Here is a 19,099-nt window from a genome sequence, read left to right on the forward strand (position 1 = left end):
TGGAGAATGTGCTGAAGGTAGTTTCAAATGAAAATGACAAAGAAAACCAGTGAGGGTGAACAAATAACTACATTAAACAATGAACTCCATAGCTCATGTGAGAACCATAAACCTGTGTTTTTGGGGTTGCTAAAGGGTCTCTTCCTCAAGTCATGGTCCCAGAGAGAGGAGATGAGGCCGAGACACCTATGCACAACCTGATAGTGATCTTTTTCCTCTAACTAACCTTTGAATTGAAAGAAGGCATAAATGGAAGTAAACTACAACAAATGTATCTACTGAAGCAAATGAATAGGAAAACCATGAATAATCTACGCTATATTGTTGTAATGAAAGTGAAAATACTTAAGAAAATAAACAGTGAAAACCATAAGGCTACTTAAGCAATTGAGCAGAAAACCATGAAACTGCTTAAGCAAATAAACAGAACAAAAATCTATGCTAGCATACGTGTACAATAAAGAGGAGTTGTGGCTGCTTGGGTCGGGCCCTAACCCAAGAGCTTCAACCCTTGAAGTTAACTCAGAGTTGGCTTAAACAAAACTCATTCTTATTATAAAAACCATGGATTACAGAACAAACTGTCACAAGTCTTCAACCCAGAAATAAAGCAGAGTTTTTACAATAGAAGTTTGAACCCTACTGAGTTCCTAAGCCTCTCTATTTATAAATTTGAAGTCTCTAACGACTTCCTTCTCATTAGGGAGGCTTGGCCTCTAACTTAAGAAAAATTGGCTTCTATCCTTTTCACTTGCTCGACTGTCTTCTACTCTTCAAAGTGATGGTTGTTTGCACTCCAAGCTAGTGGAGGAATATGTGAATGGAGGGGTAGTAAATGAGGAGGATTTACCTCCTATAATTACTCTCCCTTGTCCCATTCAAGTCTTTACCAAGGTCTTTGCCATAGTTCTTTGCTTTTATCCTTTATACCTGCATTTTCCCTTGCTTTTATCCTTTATTCTTGCATTACATGCACATTAGACCACAAAGCCAAATATCCAACTCTAACTCATTTCATAAACAAAATATAATAAAAAGTATGCAATAAGTTGGGAGAATAGTTGGTTTGACTAAGCTAGGAGGTGAATTAAAGCCAATTAAGGCCCATATAATTGCTCAATGATGAGGCTCATCATCACCCCCCTACTGAAAGTGTTGCTCATCCTCTGAGCAACTTAGTCAATGTCCATGTCCTTCATGGCTCTGGTAGCCTCTCTGACATCCCATGCTTCTACTGTGGTCTCTTCTTTTGGTTTATAGAAGTCTACTTTCCTTTCTACTTCTTCCCATTGCCTCTTTTCCTCTTCTTCTTTTCTCCCTTCTAGCATCCCCAGGAGTAGTGGTGGACTGAGTTTTAGGCCTATCCAATTGACCTTCAACCTTTGCATGTATTGCTTATACGTAGGTGTCCTGTTGAGTGCCTCTCTCAACCTTTGAGGGGAGTGATATTCTTTGGTCTTCAAGTTGTGTGGCAGTGTTTTCCATCTCCTTTAGAAGACATGTATATTATCATCTCTTAGGAGCCTAAACATATCCTCAAAATGTGAAATTGCTTGCTCTTGGGCAGCATGATATCTAAGTGCCAGTTGAGGATCATTTGTAATTAGATTATGGGTGCTAATTAGGTCCATGGGATTTGATTGTTCAGCTCTAATAAAAAGAGGTTTATTTTGCTCTCTGGCTAATTTTCTTTTCATCTCTGCAGCCCTTGAATTCTCACGGTTCATCGATGATGCCAAAGCCATTAATTGTAGATCTCCTAGCTCTGCATTAGGGTCCCAAATATTCATATCTGTGAGGGCCATGTTATGCAAGTTAAACTCAACCATTTTGGTCCCATCCTTTAATGCACTTTGATCACAAAGATCAATAAACTGTCTGCAGTCCTGAAATGGCATGGTGCTCCTTTGTGCTAGTGTTTTAATCTGAAATTGTAGCCATTGTTCTATGAGGTAAAGAGCATATGATTTAGCTGGCATCCTACACTGGATGACCTCTTGCTATTCTTTCTCTTATGTTTCAATACCCTCTTCCTCTTGCTATACTTTCTCCTCTATTTCAATGCCATCTTCCTCTTGCTATTCTTTCTCCTCCATTTCAATGCCTTCTTCCTCTTTTGTTTCATCATGTTCCTCTGTATTAGTTTCTTCTTCATCCATCTCATCCCCATGTAGATCTGTATCTTCTTCTTCTTTTTTTTCCTCGTCCTTACTGACAAAAGGACTAACATTATAGGTGAGGGTTTTGATGTCATCCTCTGCTGGTAAGTCTCTAAAGACTAACCATTTTATAGGGATCCCAAGGTTTTGGAGGGCATCCTTAGTGAGGATTCTGATCAACACGTGGTGGGCCAATTGTTGGGAATTCCCTTCCTTTAATTTGCTGCTAGAGTCTATGAGTGATTGCATCAAGAAATAGGGTATGTTGATTCTTTGGTGGACTAGTTTGTCTACCCCAAATCTTAATTCTTCAAGCATTCTCAAATGGTTGCCATAACAATACTGTATCTATGGACTCTTGCATTCTATTTTGACTTATTAAAGAATTTCATTTTTTTGCACCTTTTCACTTATAAACCAACTACCTCTTAACCTTTACAACCTTTGATCAAATGATGCATATGAGTGAGTGAGTGGGATACTTACCTGTGGTATTGATGCCATGCTGCAGTTGTCAAAGATCAGAGGTGTTGCTGATGGTCATTCTTCTTCCTCCTCTATTGTCTGTTGATGGTTTATTAGCCTTTTGCATGTGTCTGTGACTGAAGATATGATGTTGTTGCTGCTGCTGTGGAGCTCTTGGATCTGATGCTGTTGGCTGTGGAGTCCCTGGATTTGATGCTGCTACTGCTATGGAGCTCTTGGATTACCACTTAGCAATGTTTGGTGTCTCCCTTAGAATTTCTTGATCATGTTGTTGGCTGGTGCTGTGAGGATGCTGTAATGAATGGACAGAGGAAGTAGGAATGTGTGTGGATGCAGGGATGATGGTAATGGTTGAGGTGATTATGTTAGAAAACACAATCTTCACCTGAATTGAAGCAATGAAGTGAAAAACAATGGAATGGATGGAGGGATGCATGGTAAGGAGTGGAGGAGATGAATATATGTGAGGCAGGGTTCCCTTTGGATCTTCCCTTTGCTCCCTGATTGTCTTTCTCACCCACATGCAAATAACAATTATGTTTTTTTCTTTTATTATTATATATTTAAAAAAAAAAACACCTAGGCTGCCTTAGAGAGGTTTTCACCCTAGATATCTACCCTAGGCGCTTCGAGGAAGGTTTTCACCCAGGGATCTTCTTATCCTTTTCATTTTTCTCATCCTTGGGCTGCCTCATGAGGTTTTCAACCCAAAGATGGGACTCAGGTGCCTCATGGAGGTTTTCACCTAAATCTTTATTCTTTTTTTTTTTTTTCCTTTTTTCAGTGACCTGATGAGGGAGGAGCTGGAACTTGCTCTACCATCATCACTGTCTTATTGATACTATCAATGAACTCTTATTTTGATAAAGGCCTCTTGTACATTTTCAATCGGTGTCCATTAAATAGTAATGGAATGGCTTCTTCATCAATAGTTTTGATTTGCACTGAACCATTGTCATGGAATCTTTCCACCACATAAGGTCCGAGCCATCTTTTCGTTAGCTTTCCCTTGAAGTCTTTATACTTGGAATCATATAACAATGCTCAATATCCCTCTTTAAATTGCTTCTCCTTAATATGTTTGTCATGCCAGATCTTCCTCTGAAGCTGAACTATCTTTGTATGTAGGAAGGCCTACATTCTGAATTCATCCAAGCCGTTCAAATGTAACAACCTTTCTTTCTGTGCATGAATGAGATCCAAATCTGGTTGGGTTGCCATCCTCAATGTGTTATATTCAAACTCATTGAATAGAAAATCCTTTTTCCCATAGACCAGATCACAGGGTGTAAATCCAGTGGTGGTCTTCCATGTTGTATTATAGGACCAGGTGGCCTCAACTAGTCTCTCTGCCCAATCCTTCCTGCTACTGCTCACTACCTTGGTTAAGATGTTCTCCAATTCCCTGTTGGTCACCTCCACTTATCCATTAGCTTGTGGATGATAAGGATTGGAGGTCCTATGCTTGATTTTGTGATGGCTGAGCAGTTATTCAATCATGTTGGAGGTAAAATGGCTACCTTGGTCTGTGACTAGCTCTCTAGGGTACCCAAATTTGTAGAATACATTATCCCTTAGGAATTCAGCCACCTTCTCTTCTGTTGTTGCCTTAATTGCCTTGGTTTCAACCCACATTGTCAAATAACCAGTGCACACAATGATGTGTTGTTTTTGCTTTGAAGGAGGGTTGATAGGCCCAATGAAGTCCATGCCCCACTTGTCAAATGGCTCGAAAGTCACTTGAGGTTGTAGGGGTATTTCATCTCTTGGAGTAGGCTTTCCCATCCTCTGGCACCGATCACACTGACTAATGTATTTTTTCACATCTTGATGAAGAGTAGGCCAATAATAGCCTGCTTGCAACACTTTGAATGTAGTCCTCTTTGCTGCAAAGTGACCTCCACAAGGCCCATCATCATGGAAAATTTTAGGGGCTAATGTTCGCCCAGTGGGCTAATTTTCCATGATTTTTCCACAAAAAAGATTCGCCAATTTCCAATTTTATAAAAGACGATTCGCCCAAATTTTAGAATATAAAATTATTTTACCTTAAAAATCGCCAACATTATAGAGAGACTATATATAAAATAATTATAAATTTGATTAATTTTACAAATATATAAACATTTATAATTTGCATATTAGGGATTAGTGAGATTTGCCAATGTTTTAAACTTCAAGAAAATTTTCCATCCTTAAAATTTTCCTTGCCCATCATGACAGGTCAGAAGGATGTCAAAGACTTCCTCTTCCCTTACACACCTTCTCAAGATTTGATCTGGGCCAAGTTTGAAATAGATTGCCCCCAATCTAGGTGAAAGGGGTGCTTTTCCTGATTATCTTGCTCTTTTCTTTGGAGGGAAAGTTTGGTGGGAACTGTGTTGATACCAAATGGTTTGCTATATCAGAAAACCATGGGGAGAGAATTGAATAGCAAAAAAATGCTCATCTAGTAACTGGTCATCCACCATTCTTTCTTCACCTGCAGGCAGATTCATTCTAGATAGAAATTCAGCAACAACATTTTCCATACCAGGCTTATCAACAATAGTTAGATCAAACTGTTGTAATAAAAGCAACCATTTTATAATTCTAGCATTTACATCTAGCTTGTTCATTATATATTTGATTGCAGCATGATCAGTATGCAAAAATGTTTGATATCTTGTAATGTAATGCCTAAATTTGTTTAATGAGTGCACAATAGCCAGGAGTTCCTTTTCAGGCACAATATAGTTTAGCTCAGCCTTTGACAAGTTCTTACTGATAAAATAGATGGCATAGGGTAATTTCTCCTCTTCCTGACCTAAGGATGCTCCTATGGCTTTATGTGAGGCATCAACATGAATATGAAAAGGGAGGGCCCAGTTTGGGCCTCTAAGGATTGGTGCAGTGGTTAACTTACCCTTTAGAATGTCTAAGGCCTCTTGACAGCTCTTTGACCATATCAACTTAGAATCTTTGGCCAAAAATCCAAACAAAGGAGAGGCCAACTTGCTGAAGTCCTTTATAAACCTCCGATAGTATCTGGATAACCCTAAGAAACTCCTGACATCTCTATGATTTTGTGGAGGTGGGGCCCTTTGTATGATTGCTATTTTGTTTGGGTCCACCTGCAGTCCTTGCTTAGATATTGAATGACCTAGCACAATCCTTTTAGTCATTGAGAATTCACATTTTTCTGGACTGAGAGACAGATTCATTTCAATGCATTTGTGTAATACTTTGCCTAGGTTAGTCAGGGCTTCTTAGAAATCACAACCATAAGGTGTAAAATCATCCATATAGATTTCCACAACATCATGTACTAATTCAGTAAAAAATACTCAAGACTGCTCTTTGGAAAGTGGCAGGAGCATTGCATAGGCCAAAAGGAAGGACCTATAGGAAAAATTACCCCAAGGATAGGTGAATGTGGTCTTATCCTGGTCTTCTGGGTAGATTTGGATTTGATTTTACCCACTAAATCCATCTAGGAAAGAAAAGAACTTCTTTCCTGCCAGGCCATCTAGCACTTGGTAAATGAAGGGTAGGGGAAAATGATCCTTCTTTGTGGCTTTTTTCAACTCCCTATAATCAACACAAATCCTCCACTTACCATTTTTCTTAGGAACTAACACTAAAGGAGAGACCCACCCACTGTCTGAGATAGGGTAAATGAATCCTGCATCTAGTAGCTTTTGCAGTTCTTCTTTGACTATGTCTTTAATAGTTGGATTCACCCTCCTTTGTGGTTGCTTGACTAGATTGCAACCTTCTTTAATGTATATGTGGTGAGTACACACTGAGTGGTGTACTCCCTTGATTTCCTTATAACTCCAAGCGAAGGCTTCTAGGTTTTCTCTCAACATGTTGCATAGCTTTTCCTCTTCTAAAGAGGAAAGAGATGGATTAATGTTCAAAGTTTTCTCTGGGCCAAATTCTATGGTTTTGACATGGAGTGGGTTGGAATTGGCCAAGAATAAGTCAATTGGATGATTTCTCTGGGTTTCCCTCTCTTCTTCTTCTAATGGTAGTGAACTAGGAGTTGGACTTTGGATCAAGTGTTCAATTAAGTCATCCTCATCTTGCTATCCTCCTCTTATGATTGCTTCCAAATCATAAAGTTGGGTAGAATTAACTTCATATTCTTCCTCCTCCTCTAACCATAAAGGTAAATCATGCTCTAGGGTAGGTTGAGTAGGAGGGTGTAGGACTAATTGTTTGGACATATGCCCATTCTTGATGGTCATATTCCTAGCTTTGCAGCTAATGTAAGCATCAGCTATGGCAAACCATGGCCTCCCAAGGATGAGAGGGTAACCAATCAGCTTAGCCTTAGGCTGGAGAACTAGGAAATCTGCAGGGTACTCCCAGGAGTCAATGGAGACCATCACATCCTCCAAAATTCCCTCAGGGTTGACTGTGGAACGGTCTGCAAGTTGCAGAACTGTTGTGGTCTCCATTAATGACCCTTGGAGGTTGCGGTTGAGCATGGTGTCCTTAGTCATTACATTAATGGCAGCCCCAAGATCAATCAGAGTGTGTGGGATAATGGTGCCATTGATGTGCACATCTACTACAGGGCTTCCAGGGTCCAAATATTTTGGACATATTACCTACCCCAAAATTAAGTCAGATAAATACCCAATGACATTAATGGTAGGGGCGTCCCTTTTTCTTCTTCCTGGATGCTTGAAGCACTTATCCTTAATCAACATATTGTAAATGGGAACATCTTTGATTTCCTGGAGAAGGGGGATCTTTACACATAGATTTTTCAATTCTCCCAGAAGTTCAGTTTCTTCTGGGGTAGGCTGGAGTGGTTGGGTTAATCTCTCAGGAAAGGGTGGATTTACTTTAAGGTTTCTTTCCTCTCTTTCTTCCTCAACTTCCCTATGTGGAGAGGGAGGTTGGTTGTCAGGGAGAATTCTCCCAGATCTTAGGTTTATCTCATGGATTTCTACAACATAAGCTGGGTATGATGTCTCTCCAATGTATGCTTGTTGAGCCTGCCTATTGTTTGGGTTCGAATTTGGCTGGGTAGGCATCTGGGGTTGCTTAGGTGGAGCAAAGTGTAGGAGTTGTTGTTGGGTAGGTGGTGGAGGCAATAGGGATGGAACATTATTGAATTGGGGCCTCCACCCCTAGGGTGGGGTATTCCACTAATGTTGTGGCTGAACATAAGGTTGAAATGACTAGCTGGCTAGTTGGGAATGATACTGAGATGCATAGGACCAAGGAGGGGGTGTAGACTAGGAAGGATGAGCAGGGGTCCCCAAGAAGGTATAGTTGTGGTTTGGTTGGGGTTGTAATATGCATGGGATGACACTTTCATACCCTGCTAGTATGGTCTAGGCCTAGGAGGTCTCCTTTGGTTGATGTAGCAAAGCTGCTCAGTGACCCATTCAGCTCCTTGATATACAGCTTTGGGTCCAGGTAAAGAAGCGCACTTGTCTATGGAGTGGTTTTCTTCACAGACTGAGAAAATCTTAATACAGTTTAATGGACATTCATTCCTAGGATGCCTCTTGGTGCATCTAGGATAAAATATGGCCAAGGCTATCTCTGCTTCCTATTGCTTCCTTTTGATGTTCATGGTGTCCAATTGTAAGGAAAGGGTTTGCATCATATCACTTTTGAAAACTTCCAGCATATTTCCAATTTCACCCTTGATGGATAAGTTGAAGGATGATGTACTGGCCATAGGTTGACTACCCCTACCCTTTTTCCTGGCTGCCCTAGAATGGTTTCTAAAGACAGTCTTAATATCCTCATAGGGTAATTGGTAGACATCTCCTTATGCTATCATATGTAAGGTATCCCGAAGATCCTCCCTTACTCCTCTAAGCAAGACTAGCTTTAGTGACTCAGGGTCAAGTGTGCACCTAGCCCTTTTGTAACTGAGCTAGAATCTTTCTTCATAGTCTTCTAAGGATTCATCCTGGCCTATGGTCATCCTGAAAATCTCTTATTTAGTATCCTTTGACCTACAGTAGTCCCTATATTTGTTGTTGAAAGTCTGTTGCATCTGAGCCCAAGTTGTGATGCTATCTCCAGGTAAACCCATGAACCAGCACAATGTTGCATCCTTGAGGGTAGATGGAAACAATTTTAAATTTTTCTCATCATCTGTATAGTCATAGGTTCAGAATATAACAACAAAATCAAATAGGAAAGTATCAGGGTCCTTTGTGGTCAGGCCATGGAAATGAGGTAGAGCAGAGGGGCTTATATTCTTCATCTTAGTGTCCCCATTGGTTTCCCTGATGGGGAAGGCACTCTCAATTCTCTTTCTATCTCCCTTGTCATTTTGGTTTCCAGCCATTGGTTCAGTAGGAATGGCTTCTTCCTCTTCTTCTTCCCTTGTAGGTTCTTCAAATATGTAAGGTTGCTCACATAAAGGTTCTTCCACTTCACAGTCCCCGAAGAAGAGAGAAGGTTGACTGTTGGATGTAATGGGGGTATTTGTCAAGAATTTCCCTGAATTATCCCTATTCCTACGAGGCATGAAAGGAAATGTTTTTGGGTTGGTTTTTGTAATATTTTGTTAAAGCTAGAAAGTACTTGCAGAATGGAAAGGGAAGTAGATAATGACAACTGAAAGAAAGGAAGCTACTAGGTTACTTTTGCATAAATAAAATAATGGAAGAAAATTTAAAGACTAGAAGTAGAAGAAAAGAAAGTTGGAGACTAGAAATAGAAGAAAGCAGTAATCACATTCTACTTAGACACCTCCCGGGAAACGGCGCCAAAAAGTGATGAGCCTAGGTATTGCAACAAGAATGCTGCAACTCCCATGGCTACCAGCTTTACTTATCAACCCGTGGTTCGTACAAACTTGGAGGTGACAATGCTATATGCACAAGTAAAAGTGAAGGTAATGCATGTTGTCACTGTTCATCTGGCAAGAGACCCAAGGGGTTCCAAGCCAGACTTCTATAGGGTCAGAAGAAGCTTGATTTTGATGGAAGAAGAGAAAATATATCCTAAGGAAGAGCTACTCTACTACAGTAATGAAGAAATCAACATTTAATGCTAAATCACACCATACCCTAGCTAACTAGATAAACAACTATGCCTAAATAGAATTTCTAAATCAACACTAACCTAATGCTAATTATCTAAGTTGCAGAAGTAAATAGTATCAAAACTAGACTAAGGTGTAAGCAAAGAACTAAACTAACTCGGCTTTCAAGCGGAAGAGCAGTTGGAGGACAAAATCAGTGAAAGGAGGACATGAGGGAGCAACAATGCATAAGAATGGTTGGATCAGTCGGGTGGAAGGCAAATGATCAATGGAGATCGGATCGCAGGAGGTTACATAGATAGATGGGTGAACAGGGTTAACTAACAAGATGAACGGTTGAGATCTTATTGTGAAGGCTTAAGTGACTAGATGGATGACCAGGATGAATGCACAGGATGGACGGTTGAGGTCTTATTGCAGAGGTTAATTCAAGAGATGGACGAACAGGGTAATGAAGTGATAGACAACTGAGATCTTATCACATGGATGAAGTCAAGAGATGGACAGACAAGATAAACTAGAGGATGGATGCCGTAGATCGTATCACGGGAAAAAGAAACGTGCGAAAATGATGGAGCGGGTTACTTAAGGCGATAAGTAGTTTCTCGCGTGCCCTTCAGGCTGTAAGTTGTATTTTGAAATGTCACATGATTAGCCTTACTACACGACACGTAGCACGAGAAAACCACTTTTCTCGCATGCTCTTGGGTAGATAACAGTCATGCAAGAATCCGGGCGAGATTACGCGATAGCCATTGGATCAGGCGGGTCTGATCAACGGTGGATATCGGCCAAGCTAGTTGGCGATTGGGTGAAGCAATAGCCATCGGATCAAGCAAGGCAGATTGACTGTGGGGGTTTAAAGCATATAAAGTGCTTAGGTGATGCGATAGCCATCGGATTAGGCGAGACAGATTGACGGTGGGGACTTAAAGTGCATAAAGTAAGTGGTGGACTCCACACGAGGCAACAATTGGAGAAAATAATGAATCAGACGGTGATTGTGAAGGTTTGTTGTGGATTGGATGGTGAGGAGATGATGCATGGAGAATGTGCTAAAGGCAGTTTCAAATGAAAACAACAGAGAAAACTAGTGAGTGTGAACAAATAACTACATCAAACATCAAACTCCATAGCTCATGCGAGAACTAGAAACCTGTGTTTTTGGGGTTGCTGAAGGGTCTCTTCCTCAAGTCATGGTCCCAGAGGGAGGAGATGAGGTCGAGATACCCGCGCATAACCAAATAGTGATATTTTTCCTCTAACTAACCTGTGAACTGAAATAAGGCATAAATGGAAGTAAACTACAACAAATGTAGCTATTGAAGCAAATGGATAGGAAAACCATGAATAATCTACACTATATTGTTGTAATGAAAGTGCAACTACTTAAGCAAATAAACAGTGAAAACCATGAAACTACTTAAGCAAATAAAGAGAATAGAACTCTATGCTAGCATACATGTATAGTAAAGAGGAGTTTTGGCTACTTGGGTTGGGCCCGAACCCAAGAGCTTCAACGCTCGAAGTTAACTCAGAGCTGGATTTTACAAAAATCATTCTTCTTATAAAAACCATTGATTACAGAACAAACCGTCACAAGTCTTCAGCGTAGAAATAAAGGAGAGTTTTTACAATAGAAGTCCAAATCCCATTGAGGTCATAAGCCTCTCTATTTATACATTTTAAGTCTCTAAAGACTTCCTTTCGATTAGGGAGGCTTGGCCTCTAACTCAAGAAAAACTGGTTTATGTCCTTTTCACTTGCTCGACTATCTTCTAGTCTTCAAAGTGATTGTTGTTTGCACTCTGAGCTAGTGGAGGAATATTCAAATGGAGGCATAGTAAATGAGGAGGATTTACCTCCTATAATTACTCTCCCTTGTCCCATTCGAGTCTTTACTAAGGTATTTGCCATAGTTCTTTGCTTTTATCCTTTATACCTGCATTTTTCCTTACTTTTATCCTTTATTCCTGCATTACATGCACATTAGACCACAAAGTCAAATATCCAACTCTAACTCATTTCATAAACAAAATATAATCAAAAGTATGTAATAAGTTGTGAGAATAGTTGTTTTGACTAAGATAGGAGGTGAATTAAAGCCAACTAAGGCCCATATAATTGCTCATTGATGAGGCTCATCAATTTGGTCGTATCAACTAGGATCGATTCAGAACTCCTTAGTCTTCTCAAGTTTTTGAACATCAGGGTTGTCATTGGTTTGCAATTCATCATGTCAAACCTCTTCAACATCTTGATCACATACTTCCCTTGACCTATATCGATCTCATCAGGTCCCTGCTAGACTTCTAGTCTCAAATAGTAGTGCATCAACCCAGGATCCTTTATATCGAATTCTGTTGTTAGCTATTTATTGCATTCTTAGATTCAATATTCTACACTTGTTAAGAGAAGATCATCCACATACAAAATAATAATCACAGGCTCACCTTTTACAACCTTAATGTAGAGATTCAGATCAATAGAACTCTTTGTGAAGCCCAATATTTGAAGTTATGCATCCATCCATACCATACCCTTGGTGCTTGCTTAAGGCCATATAATTCCTTCTTCAACCTACAAACATAAGCCTCTCTATATTTGAATTCAAACCCCATGGTTTCTCTATATATACTTCTTCATCAATTGTGCCATTCATAAATGCAGTCTTGACATCCATTTGGTGGATTTTCCATCCCATTGATGCTACCAAAGAAATCAATGAATGTATACTTGTATACCTTGTTGTAGGTGCAAATGTCTCTTCATAATTGATGCCTTCCTGTTGAGAGAAGCCTCTAGCCACAAATATTGCCTTATATTTGTCAATAATTCCATCTTCTGCATGTTTAATCTTGTAGAGCCACTTGTAAGTTACCACATATTTGTATTCAGGCCTAGGTACAATCTCCCGAACTCCATTTTTCATTATTGATTGATACTCTTCATCCTTGCCATCCTTACACTTGATGTGTGACAACTTCTACAAATCAGGATGGCTCTGCTTCTATCAACTTCGTCATATAGGCTGCATACCCAAAATATCTTTTGGGATTCTTACTTTCCCTAATTGTGCCTGTAGCTGCTCCATGACCCTCTGCATCTAATAGGGTATATTTCAAACAATTATGTCTCTTTATAGTCTCAAGGATTATAATAGGTTGTATAGGTTCACTGGGACCTTCATCTTCATGATTTGATTCTTCTTCCTCCCTAGTAACTTCCTCTTCCAATACCGAAAGTTATTCATCATCAGAGTCCATAGGAAGATCCTTCCATTTATTGAATGCAATACTTTCGTCAAATATCATGTCTTGACTAACTTCTATTTAGTGTCCTCCTTTTATGTTGATTCTATACGCCTTAGAAGAATTACTATAACCAACAAATGTTCCCTTTATGATTGATGGATCCAACTTCTTTCTTTTGTCTTTCAGTATATGAATATCAACAATACACAAAATTTTTGAGATGATCCACACTTGGTTTCTTCCCAGTGAATAATTCTTCAGGAGTCAAGTTATCATTTTGTATGTATACAGTTGTCTTTTTTGCTTCACCCCACAGAAATTTCGAACATGTAGGATAACTTTTAAACTTTCTTCAATGGACCGATTCTTTCGTTCTGCAACTCCATTTTGCTCCGGATTGTATGGGAATATTAGCTCCCTTTTAATCCTAGACTCCTTACAGAAGGATATACTTTCCTTGTATTTATATTCTCCTCCATTATAAGACATTAATATATGGATTCTCCTTTCTGTAAGGTTCTCTACTTTAACTTTGAATATTTGAAATTTGATAAAAACTTCATCCTTGGATTTCAATAAGTAAACCCAAGTTTTCCTTGAATGGTTATATATAAAAGTGACATAATATAGATGACCTCCAAGTGACTTTGGAGTCATAGGACCACATACATCAAAATGAATAAGACCCAAGATTTCTTTTGACCTTGAAGCACTACTTATAAATGGTCTCTTGTTGTTCTTACCCAATGCACATCCCTTGCATACTCCTTCATGATCTTCTTTCAGTTCGGGGATGCCATTCACTATTGAATTTAGTTTTGGAAAGATTTTGTAGTGAATACAACCAAATATTATATGCCAAAGTTCACATGGGCTAACTTCAATGTGAACCAAATCTTGAGAGAGGGGAGTTAACAATCTGTAGAGTTTTCCTTCATAGATCCCAATCATTATTGCATCTTCTATGCTTGATTTTTTCCCCCATACTACAACCTTTACATCAATGAAAGAAACTCTATCACCCTTGTCTTCTAGACATTAAATGGAAAGTAAATTCTTGTGAAAACCTGGAGCAAATAAGATATTGTTGAGATGAATGTTTCCTCCATTATCCAACTCAAGTGAAGTTAATTTTATTCCCCTCACAGGGTGGATTTTATTATCATCAAGTTCTATGGAGTAAGAGGACTTCCATTTTGGTAATTTCTTCAATTTATAATGTTGAGCAGTCATATGTCTTGATTCTCCACCATTGATCATGCAAATATTCTCATCTTGAAATGTACCTATGAGAGTTGAGAATAGTCCTTCATACTTTGAAGATGTCTTGGTCATTTTCTTCTTAGAAGAAAATAGGAGACCCCATACTTCTTAGATGCCCTTCTTGAGTTGAATTTCCACCTTCATACACTTCTTTAGGAACTTCGTCAGTGTAGTAGAGATCTTCATTATGCCCTTAGCCAACCTTAGCTCTAATAACATGTTGAGAAATCTATAGGGAAATAGTTAGGATTATTTCTCTTTCTATGATAACTACTTGTGATGTTGTTTTAAATTTTTATTATTTATTATATTATTCGATTATTATTTTCATATATAATAAAATAACTACCAAATCTAGAAGAAAAATAGCACACAAGAACAAATAATGTAGTCTGCAAGCCAAGGCCAAAACATCTCCACTTGAGAGGAAAACCCAAAAATATCTTCTCTTCTTATAGATTCTTCAATTGACGAATTCCAAGACCTCTATACCAAGACAAATACCCTCCAAGACAAAGTCCAACCTTTCCTGATGATTTGCTTCCTTTGTCCAAGTCAAACCCAGTCAAATCTCTTCTAGCAACACAACTTCAACCCCCAACTATAAAATTTCGACCTCTACAGCAAGTCTCAAAATTTTGGCCCCCAAAAACTGCTACTGCAACCACATGTGTGAGCGAAATTATCCTTCCAAGTCCTCCCAACAACTTCTCTTGCTTTTCTTCCTTGTCTAGGGCTAGTATATGACCTATTAGGTCCTTCTTCCAACAACTTTGATCCTCTTCTAACAGATAGAGAATTTTGACCTTGAAGCAACAAACACTAGCTTCACTTCTTCACACATATGAGAGAGAACTAGCCTAGAAACAATATTTCTTCATCCTATTCCTTCTTCACTAGCCTTCTTTCTCTTCTCCTTTGCTTGAATGAGTGAGTGATAAAATGTGTCTCAAGGAGGTCGAGTTCTTTCCTTTATACAAGCTTCTCAAGGTGGACTTGGCTCCTCAAAATATGTTGACTTTCGAGTTGCTAGGCCAACTTAGTATTGAAGGGTATTTTGACACTTTTAATGACAATTTTTTTTTTCCCGATGGGGTCTTCAACTTATGACAATGACTCTTTTGAATTCTTGACCTAGGACAAATCCTAGAAGCACTCAATGAGTGCTTGAATTCTAAAATAAAAGACCTTAAGCATGAAACCCATGCTCCAATAATAATAATAATAATAATAAATTTTATTTTATTTTACAAAGTACACTAATCAAAAGTACATTTCATATTTATGAAGACCGAAACTAGTTACACATTTTTCAACATATTATTTATTTCAATTTTCATTATTCTCACCAATGTAGATACACTCATTACACTTTATTTTTATGTTTGCATATGGAAAAAGATCAAGAAGACAAAAAAATCAATGCAATCAACAAAACATTCCTCCAAATAACCCAAGTCATGGAAGTAGCTCGAATAGTGACAACAGTTCGAACGAAGACTGATTATCTATTTGGATGTCAATGCAACCTGTTGTATTTTTTGAAATAAATGTCTATGAAAATATTTTTTGTTTGTTTAATATAATGGATATAGTGTCCCAATTGAAATACAAGGGGTTACCAATAACTATCCCATTTGTATGAAAAATATCTTCTTATTGATATATAAATAAAATACATTTTAATTTATTCTATTGTGTTATCCAATGTCATTGTGAAATGTTACACCAATGATTAAATATATGGATAATTAAATGTTATAATGAAGAGCTGCGAAATCTGATAATATATCAAATTAATCCAAACATCATATACAAATGCACTAATCAAATTTAATTTATATGAATATTGTTATAAGATATATGTTGATTTTTCGATGAATAATGAATTTTAAAAATTACAATAATTGCAATGTCACAGGTTGATGTTTCCAAAAAAGAGAAAATCTCATACAAAAAATCGGTGCGTCTATAACATAAAAATGCACCAGTGCGTTATTTTATATAAAATCACCGTGACAACATCTTTTTGCATGACCGATTCCTTTTCGAAAAATGACATCACCAGGGCATTTATTTCTTCAAGCACTGATATTGTTTGAGATTAATGACCCAGTACATTGTAATTCTTAACGCATCAGTGCTTTCATAGAACTAACACCTCGGTGCTACAAAATATTATTTCCAGTTCGATGCATTATGAAAAATAACAACACCTACCCTTTTATATAACTAATGCATCAGGGCATTTGTACAAATGATACGCATCGGCATTGCAAGTTTAAAAAAAAGCATCGACTCAACAATTATATTTTGTGTGCCATGGTGTTGTTCCTTATAAGAACGCCTGAGGGATTTTTTTATCTATTAGCATTGGTGTGATATATATTACACAACGGTGTTCTTTGCATTCAACGCCTTAGTTCTTTTAGTTATGTATGCTGCCAAGTGATTTTATATATGTAGTGCACCAATGCTACTTGTTCCATGAAGCGCACCACAAAAAAACATCCACTAAAACCTACAAGCACCCAGATTTTTTCATTTGGGATGAAGTTCCATTAAAACCTCCGTTATTGCAAAAAGATGTTTTAGCGAATGTTTTTTTTACAAAATTTTCTAATTTTATATGTTATGCAACCAACTCACAAAATAGAAGAAAATATAGATAAACAACTTCAGAATTAGCCTCTTCAAGGGGGAAACCTCCTTTACATTACACAAATGAAAAATTCTTGGATGATACAAATGGAAATACCTCCTTTCTATATATAGGAGTCTAAGGGGTCATAATATAATCAGAGCCGACATAACAATAATAATGTAAGGGCACAACAATAACAATAGTGGGCTTCTATGGGGCACAATAATAACAGTATGGGGACAACCTGGCCACAAAAATCACAATAAGGGGCTACAATAACAATAAGGGAATACACTAGTATTACAGGGACCTAACATGCCCCTCTCCTTCAAAAAAGTGTTGTCCTCAACACTTGAGTAGTTCTGGATACTTTTGCATAAAATCCTCATCCTCCCATGTGGAATATTCAACAGGTAATTTCTTCCAATTGATGAGATACTATTAAATTGATCTTTTGTAGCTGTCGAGTTCTTGTTTCTGTTATGAAACCAACTCACAGAATGATAGATCAATGACTTAAAAATCAACCTCTTCGAGGGGGCAACCTCCTTTACATTACAAAAATGAACAATTCTTGGATGATACAAATGACAAGACCTCCTTACTATATATAGGAGTCTAAGGGGTCATAATATAATCAGAGCTGACATAACAATAATAATGTTAGGGCACAATAATAAAAATAGTAGGCTTCTATGGGGCACAATAATAACAATATGGGGACTACATGGGCATAACAATATAATAAGGGGGTTGCAATAATAACAATAAGGGGTTACACTAGTATTATAGGGACCTAACATGCCCCCCTTCTTCAAAAAGTGTTGTCCTCAACACTTGAGTAGTTCTGTATGCTTCTGTATAAAATTCTCATCCTCCCATGTGGAATCTTGAGCAGATAAGTTATTCCACTTGATGAGCTACTTTGAAATTGATAGATTTTGTAGCTATTGGGTTCTTATTTCCATGAATGCTTCGGGTTCCAATATGATTTTTCCTTCCTCGTCAAGTTCCGACAATATTGTTTGAACTGGGAGCTTCTCACCTATAACCTTCTTTAAGCATGAAACATGGAAAACTGGGTGCACTCGGGAAGATGCAGGAAGCTCCAATTTGTATGCCATAGTACCAATATTTTGTAACACCTTGTATGGACCATAATACTTTGGCAATAATTTATTATCCTTCTTAGCTTGCTTGAGGGACATTTGTTTGTATGGTTGTAGTCATAGAAATATCCAGTCACCTACATCAAAACTTATTTCGCTGTGATGTTGATCTGCATGTTGTTTCATTCTATTCTGTGCCAAAGTGAGGTTATCCTTTAAGAGTTTGAGAACTTGTTGTTGATGCTTGATGTGATCCTCAATTGCTTGAACCTTAGAATTTTCTTTTAAAGATGATGTTATGGACAGTGGATGATATCCATAAAGTGACATAAATGGGGTCATTTTCGCTACAGTATGGAAGGAAGTGTTATACCACCATTCAGCCAGAGGAAACCACTTGACCCATTGTGTCTATTTATCAGATACAAAGCAACGAAGATATCCTTCCAAACATTTTTTCACTATCACAGTTTTCCCATCAGATTCAAGATGATAAGATGAGCTATGAGCTAACTGAGTACCCAAATATTCCACCTCTTGTACTCCAAAGAAACAATTAGAGCTTTTTGCATATAATTGTTTCTCCTCCAATAGTTTGAGCACCCTGTCAACATGTTGAACATGATCCTTCCAAGACTTGATGTAGATTAGTATATTATCAAAAAATACTAACACAAATTTTCTAAGTAAGGGTTTGAAAATGGAATTCATCAAACCTTGAAATGTAGAAGGTGCATTGGTAAGGCCAAAAGGCATGACCAAAAATTCATAATGACCCTCATGAGTTCTAAATGTTGTTTTTGGAATGTATTCAATCTTCATTCTGATTTGATGATATCTTGAACGAAGATCCAACTTGGTGAAGTAAATTGCTCCATGTAATTCATCCAATAATTCATCAATGACAGGAATGGAAAATTTATCTTTAATAGTAAGCTTGTTGAGCTCCCTATAATCCGGACACATGCGCCATGATCCATCCTTCTTGTGTACCAATACAATTGGAGCAAAGAAAGAACTTTGACTAGGTTGAATTATACCAGCCTCTAACATTCTTGCAACCATACGTTCAATTTCACTCTTTTGGGCATACAGATATCTGCAAGGCCTGATGTTTGGGGGAACACTTCCTAGAATCAAATGAATAGCATGATCATGATCATGAATAGGTGGGA

The sequence above is a fragment of the Pinus tabuliformis genome, chromosome 3_2, assembly GCF_031772625.1.
Source record: "Pinus tabuliformis cultivar Carrire ecotype Pingquan chromosome 3_2, CPIR1, whole genome shotgun sequence".
NCBI lineage: Eukaryota > Viridiplantae > Streptophyta > Pinopsida > Pinales > Pinaceae > Pinus > Pinus tabuliformis.